General features: G+C 41.7%; 1 non-coding gene across 1 annotated transcript; it reads left to right on the forward strand.

The window, feature by feature from the left end:
- The first annotated feature begins 7,577 nt into the window (after nt 1-7,577).
- LOC121268727 lies at nt 7,578-7,683 on the forward strand. Its single transcript, XR_005941238.1, has one exon. It is a non-coding gene; the product is annotated as a small nucleolar RNA R71 (small nucleolar RNA).
- The last annotated feature ends 471 nt before the right edge of the window (nt 7,684-8,154 follow it).

Consider the following 8,154-nt stretch of genomic DNA (forward strand, 5'->3'; position numbering starts at 1 on the left):
TTATCCGCTGCGTTGTTTTTGTACACTGTTGCATGTACACACACTTGGCACTAACGTTGGGATGTGTGACCCTGTTGTCATCATCTCGGCGTCTCAATTCTCGTGTCTCCTTATATGGGGGTCGTGGGCGCCACATTAGGGACAATCCGGTAAGAGAATAGGATGGCCTAAGCTAGGCCATTAAGGGAAAGGTCAGCCCATGAAGCCCACAAGGAAGCAACAAGGCAGCACACGCAAGGCACAGGGACTAAGCCAGAAGGTCTGACACGTCTACTGGCCGACAAGTCGCACGCATAGGGTCAAGGACAATCCAAGTTCGTGAGCGCCGACGGCTATACAAGACTTGGAAGGTGGGAACACCTGATTGGGATCACGCTGCATTTAATGAAGAACGAAGGCAGACACGCCACGACAAGGACCCAATGTTGTTAGCGGTCGCTATGATCAGACATGGATGGCCTGTCACATGGAAGTGAGTTGACAGAGTATGCTACTTGGGTACAGAGTGGCACCACCACGATCAGCCTGACAAGGGATCGCCCCTACCAGGTAGAAATATTTCCCTTTCGAGGGTTAAAAAAAAAAAAAAAAAAACACACACACACACACACACATATATATATTGATTGGAAGCTCACGTAGATCACAAGTTCAAAACCCAAATTAACTTAGGCGTCGAAGGTATCCCCCCACCATCCTGAGCCTTCATTTCTTGTGTACGCAGGATAGGACCGACCCTCAAGGGCGGAGTTGCTTGGATTGTGAAACAAGACATCAACACTGGCACCATTTGTGGGATTTATCCTATAGAAGTGTGTCATTTGCATGCCAGCAACGACACTTTCCCAAACTTTGCTAAGAGAAGAAGACCAGTTCGGAACAATGGAAGCAAGACTCACCGAAATAGGAGACACGATAAAGAGGCTAAAGGAGGAAGTGAAAGGCCTCCGAGAAGAAAACGTCACGTTATGAAGAACCAACGAAGAACTGGTAGGAGCGGAAACCAGACACAACGAGCACGCCGAATTGCGACGCTCACCAAAGGTCGTTATGGCCGAAGAAGAGAGACACAGGATGCACCTTGAGCTCTGGGAGCTTGGGGACAAATACGCGAAAATGGCCAAGCGAATGGGTGCATCGTCCTCTATGGACCTACTGCTCACTAGCATGAACCCACCGTACATTGCGGAAGTAATGGTCGTTCCTCTCTTGATAAAGTTCGAAGTCCCCCAGATGGAAGCGTACGATGGATGCAAGGACCCACTGGAACACTTGTGGACGTTCAAGGCTCACATGACTCTTCACGAGTTATCGGGAGTGGTCGCATGCCGAGCCTTTCTGCTAATGCTGAGGTGTGCAGCAAGAGCCTGGTTCGAATCCCTACCCCTAGGGTCCGTTGACAGCATTGGCGAGTTGGCCTTTCTCTTCCTAACTCAGTTCATGGCAAGTCGGAAGAAGAGGCAAGTCCGCCTACCTCCTAACGGTAAAACAACGTGACGACGAGAGCCTGAAGTTGTACCTTTCTCGATTCAATCGAGAGCATATGACCATGGATGACCAGGATGAGAAGATCACCCTAGCAACCCTGCTAGGGGGGATCTAGCCACTGAACCCATTTATGATAGAGATAGCATGAAAGACCCCCATGACTTTGAGAAAGTTCATGGACTGAGCTGACTAATTTATCAACGCTGATGACACCCTCCAGGCTCTGACGACCCCTTGGAGAACAGAGTTGGAACAGGTGGACAAGAAAGCTGCGAGGCAGAACAGTGGGGAACTGTCAAGGAAACAAGAAAGGAGCACAAGAAGTCAAATGAAGGAACGAGACGTCAACCCGAGGGTGTGGCTGACCACGCACGCATACGAGTATGGTTGTGGAAGGCGACCACACCCCGAGCTCGAGGGAGGAACCTTAACAAGGTCAGGATCGCAACGAATACTACACCTACCACCAGTCCGATCAGCACCAGATCAAGGACTACTATACTTTGAAATGGAGGATGGAAGAATTGGGAACTTGCTAGAACAACAACATCAGGATAACGAAACGTCGGCATGTCCAGCAAATGGCTGCCCAAGGCCCCGGTGGAGTAAGAGCCCAAGGAGACAGAGAGCCAGGAGGAAGGCTCAAAGGAGCTCGCGACGTCAGAGCTCGATCAGGGCAATTACCCTGATAGGCGAAATCCGCACGATCATGGGGCTCCACCGGCATTCACGACAGGGAGGGCCACCGCTGGCACTAGGAGACACACGGGGGGAGCCATCATAACGTTCAGCAAGAAGGACGAAGAAGCCATCCTCTACCCCCATGACGATGCCCTGGTGGTCACCGTACAAGTAGCCAACTTCACCACGTAGAGAGTCTTGGTTGACAATGGCAGCTCAACAGATATCATGTTCTGGGAAGCCATCGTCAAGATGGGAATTAGTCCAGACAGATTGCACCCTACGATGATGTAGCTCAAAGGTTTCACAGGAGACATCATCCAGCCAATAGGAGCCATAACCCTGTCCATCTTGGCCGGGAAGGCCCCCAGAACTTTAACTACGATGGCCGATTTCCTAGTGGTGAAGGCCCTATCCTCATACAATGTGATATTGGGTCGCCCGACCTTGAACAATCTCAAGGCGGTAACGTGCACGTACCATCTCAAGATGAAGTTCCATACAGACGCAGGAGTGGGAGAGGTCCGAGGTGAACAGGTGCTAGCCTAAGAATATTACGCGCGGGAGCTGAGGCATGAGGGGAAGGAATTCAAAACTCTCGAAGAATCGCGAGAGGTCGCCGAACCACCCTCACTGCCCACTTTGGCCAAATAAGACGATAAGGTCCAAGACGAGCAGGCACTGCGGCAGGCAGAGCCCAATGAGCCCTTGAAGCTAGTTTTTGTGGATCAGCAAAGGCCCGAGCGCACCATACGAGTGGGAACTAAAATGGCTACCAAGTTGAGGCAGGCCATGAAGCAGCTCCTCATCAAGCATCAAGATGTCTTTGCATGGAGTCACTAAGAAATGCTCGGGATGGACAACTCGATCATTGAGCATCACCTCAGTGTGGACCCCGCGGCAACGAAGATCAAGCAAAAACGTGAAAGGTTCAGCGCAGAGAAGTATGCGGCCATAGGCAAAGAAGTAGACCACCTCCTCGCAACTGGTTTTATTAGGGAGGTCCACTATCTCGAGTGATTGTTCAATGTAGTGCTAGTAAAAAAAGGTGAGCGGGAAGTGGAGGATGTGCATAGACTTCACCGACCTGAACAATGTATGCCCGAAGAACAACTTCCCTTTGGCCCGCATCGACTTGATAGTCGACTCAACAACGAGCCATCAACTACTCAGCTTCATGGATGCATACTCGGGCTACAACCAAACCCAAATGAGCCCGTACAACGAGGAGAAGACGGCCTTCATATCCGACTAGGGACTCTACTGCTATAAGGCCATGCCATTCGACTTGAAAAATGCCGGTGCAACTTACCAGCGGCTAGTCAACCGAATGTTCAAAAACCATATTGGCTAGAATATGGAGGTGTACGTTGATGACCTATTGGTTAAAAGCAATGTTCTGCTGAAAATATCTGCAAATGCACAAAATCATAAAAAGTAGTAAAGTGCTTTTAAAGAAAACAGATGTTGAACCCATATGAATTAATTATGCTATTGAGTATTGAAATTTATTAAATTAATTATTATTTCGAAAATCGAAATTTTAAGAATAGATTATCTAAATTAAACTGAAGAAAATAGTATTAAAATTAAGATTTTAAAGATAATAAAAATAGATCTAGAGCGTTTGATTTCACCAACCAAATCCCACACAATTTATTCTTCCTTATTATAGAATTCCAATTATTCCAAGTTGATGATAAAAATTCCTTAACTACTCAATATTTTCTTTCGAACAATACCAAAAATATCTCCAACTAATAACTTCATATCTCTATGTAAATTTATCTAATTGGAGACTCATTAAGTTCTTTTTATTTTTCTTGAAAATTTCACTAATCGTGGAAAACTATATCTACTTTTGCTAAACTAATGGTACTTAATCCTAGAACTCTAATCACAAACCACCTCTCAGACTTATTACAATTCAATAGATCGAACAATAATTGGCTAAAAATTGCAAGCATTAAGAACAAGAAATAAACACTCAATCATGGAAATGTTCAAATAAAATAACTTAGAATATAAATTGTGTGTTCAATGCTAGACTACATCAAAACTCTAGAAAATATAATTAGTTCATAATGAAACTGAAAAGAAAAATAATAAAACTAGTGTTCTTTGATAGAATCAGTTGATGAAAATAATCTTTGGATTATTTTTACTCTAAAACTCCAACTCTCTCTTATTCATCCCACAAGACGGGATTAAATTGATGTCAAAACTCAAATCTGGAAACAAGATAAATGTGGCTACAACCTAGCCTCAAGATCTGAAAAATAGTTTCTAAAGATAAATGTTAATATAAACGAAGATTATCCCAAGAATAATGGAATTATCTAAAATGAAAGATTCAGTGATATGCGGCTTGAATTGTGGAGCACAGGAGGATTTAGTGGTCATCAGATTGATTGCAGAATTCGGAAGGGTCCCACCGGGTAGATGCTGTGTGCTCTGAATATAACTCGTCTCCTTGCACACCGAAAGGGAAGACACCCAATCGAGATGATAGAACCCTTTTGCCAACCTACCGAGTGGTAATGATGTTCGCATTTTCTAGTTGTTGCCCACGATGTTGTTTAGATTGGTTGCTTAAATTGGTCATTTATACTGGTTGCAGTTGGGTCTTCTCGCCTACCAAGAGGAAAGACTATTTGCCTACTGAGGGATAAGTCTTCTTGACTTTTTAGATCTCGTCGCCTCTCGTTGGTCTGACTCCACAGTCTCTTCTTTTGTACTAAAATGTCTTCCCTTGGCAGTAAATCTTCTCATTCCTTCAAATACAAAAAAAATAAAAAAAAATATATATAAATAAAATAAAATTAATAGAACTAAAGGAAAACTGACACTTTTCATAAATAAAAGAGTGATAAAAATCACATAAAAAGACACTTATAAAATACCCCCAAATTTAAGTTCGGCTCGTCCTCGAGCAAAGAAGGAAATAAAGACAATTAAAACAAGTATTAGTTTGATTCATAAAATTTATTATCTCAAAAATTGCCTAAAGTCTATAACTTAAAGGAATCATTCAACATCAATCAAGTCCAAAAATTAATTCAAAACTCAATTCCACCGCATTATCCATCCCCACATTCATGCATACCCATCATTCTCACTTCATCATTAGCTCATTTGATAGTTTTATGCAAATAAGTAAATAAATAATGGATCTCTAAAAACTCCATAGGCTTGCTTTTCAAATCACTCTCCACTAATGTAGAACAAAAACTATCAACAGGGATCAATAGATCTTTATTAAGCTTGTAATGTAAGGCTAGGGTGAGGGCTACAAAGAAAATGTAGGATTCAAAGAAAGCAAGAGAACTTAAGTTTGAACATCAACAAAATAAATAGAGCATTCTCACTTCTAACACAAACATCTCTTCTCAATCCTTGTGAATCTCTCAACATACCTTTCTTCATTGTACTTTCAAGTATCTCTCTTTATCTTTACCCCACTATTCGATAGGTCGGACATTTTTTTTTCTTTTTTTTCTTCTCTCTTTTTTTTTTTTTTTTTTGGAATTATGGAAATATTCCATACCTTTTTTATTGCCTTTGTGTATGACTCTCATCAGCTTTTTCTTGTTTGAGTTGAAGTTTGGGTGGTTCCTTACTTGGAGATGTCGACCGAGATGAGTTTAGCTCTTCCACTTTTAATTTTATTGAAGGAGAAATGGATGGTGTAGTTTCCAAATATCTCTCGCACTCTGTAACCTCTTCATCTTCAGATTTAATAGATGTAGAGTGAGTAAGACATACCTCACTCTACATCTATTAGTGGTAGTTTTGAAAATTCAGTTCTATAAGTCTCGTCGACCATGACCATGTCTCGGTCGCTTATTTGAAAACAAGAATGTACCTCGGAAGGAAATTCTATAGATTTAAATACGTCAAAAGTGATTTGCTCCTTGCCAACCCTCAAAATGAGTTTTCCTTACTGGACATCAGTTAAGGTTCTCCCCGTCACAAAGAAAAGTCAGCCCAGTATCAAAGGGATCTCCTCTCCTCCTCCATATCAAGTACAATGAAGTCGTTCGGGAAGATAAACTTATCAACTTTCACCAGTACATCCTCAATGAGTCATCTCGGGTATTTAATAGATCTGTCCGCCAACTTTAGAGAGATGGTGGTCGGCTTTGCTTCTCCAAAACCTAGTTTCCTAAAAATAGAGAGAGGCATTAGATTAATACTTACCCCAAAGTCATATAAAACTTAATCAAAATATGAATTTCCTATAGTGTAAGGGATCGTGAAACTCCTCGGATCTTTCATCTGAGGCGGTAGCTTCTTTTTTAAAATTGTACTGCTCTCCTCGATCAGCATTACAGTCTCATGCTCCTCCAACTTTCACTTGTTTGATAATATATCCTTACAAAATTTTCATATTTAGGCATTTGCTCTAAAGTTTCAATGAGAGGAATATTAATATGCAGTTGCTTAAATATACTCAGAAATTTAGAGAACAGATTATCAATCTTATTTTTTCTTAATCTTTGCAGAAAATGAATTAGTGGATCATAAATTGAAGGAGAATAAGTTTCAGATATAAACTCCCTGGATTTCTTGGGTTTTGCAACCCCTTTATTCTCTTTAGTGTTCTCAGCTTGTTGGTAGGTCGCACCTCGCTTTGCTTCTTTTACCTCGTACGCGGTTTCCTTCTTCTCGGACTTCACATTTTCTGCAACTTCTGCATCTCGCTTGATATTTACTATCTGTAGCTGGTCATATGTTTGCCCACTTCTCAATAATATGGTTTTGACATGTTCTTTCGGATTGGTCATAGTGTTGTTCGGTAAAGTTCTTGTTGTCCTCTCAGTTAGCATGTTTGAGAACTGATCGATTTGTGCCTCAAGATTGCAGATTGAAGCCGAGTTGTTTTGGAGCACCATATCAGTATTTTGCATGTACTGCATAAACATATCCTCAAGTGTCAGTGTCTTCTCTTACTGTGGAAACTGTTGAGGTGGTCTAGCCAGCCTTTGATTATTACTCCATGAAAATTTAGGATGATTTCTCCATCCGGAATTGAACGTGTTTGAATAAGAATTATTTTGACGTTGGAAATTGAACACATAATGGGCTTGTTCATAACTAGGTTAGGCAAATGGATTCCCCACTTGGCAATCTACACTTGAATGATTTCCTGCGCAATGATCACAAACAACATTAGTTTGAGTAACATTAACGTTCATCTTACCTAATTGTTGTGATAGATTTTTCATCTCCGCCACCAATGTAGTAATAGAATCAAGTTCAAAAACTCCAGCTGTCTTTCTTGACATTGCTCTCTCTGTAGACCATGGGACTTACTCATTAATGCTCCTCCTGCGGCCGCATCAACCATAAATCGATTTGTGGGTCCCAGACCATTGTAAAATGTCTTTACTTGAAGCCATGCTGGGAGGTCGTGATGTGGACACTTGCGCAATAAGTCATTGTATCTCTCTCATGCCTCATATAATGATTCACCCAAATTAAGGGTAAATGTAGTAATATCGTTAAGGTCATTCCTTAACTTCGCTGTCTTGGCTGGAGGTAAATATTTTGCTAATAATTTTGTGTCAACTCCCCCCAGGTGGTGGTGATGTCTGGTGGCAAAGAGTTCAACCAAACTTTTGCTTTTTTCCTAAGTGAGAAAGGAAAAAGTCTCAATCGAATCGCATCATCTGTCACTCCGTTATGTTTAAAAGTATTACAAATTTCTAAGAAATTTGTAATATGGACATTAGGATCCTTTTGTGACAGCCCCCAAACTGGACGATTTGCATTTGAATGAAGGCTGGCTTGATCTCGAATTTATTGGCTTGTATAGCTGGCCACCTTATACTAGATGTCACCCCATTGACAGATAGCACAGCATAGTCTCTTAACGCCTTGTGCTCCTGGTCGACCATATTAAATTTAGATGTGACGACCTCTTTTTTTTTCTCTTTATTAATCCGACAAAAGGTGTTTTCAATCTTGGGATCAAAAAGTGTA

This window comes from Juglans microcarpa x Juglans regia, chromosome 5S, assembly GCF_004785595.1.
Source record: "Juglans microcarpa x Juglans regia isolate MS1-56 chromosome 5S, Jm3101_v1.0, whole genome shotgun sequence".
NCBI classification, from domain to species: Eukaryota; Viridiplantae; Streptophyta; class Magnoliopsida; order Fagales; family Juglandaceae; genus Juglans; species Juglans microcarpa x Juglans regia.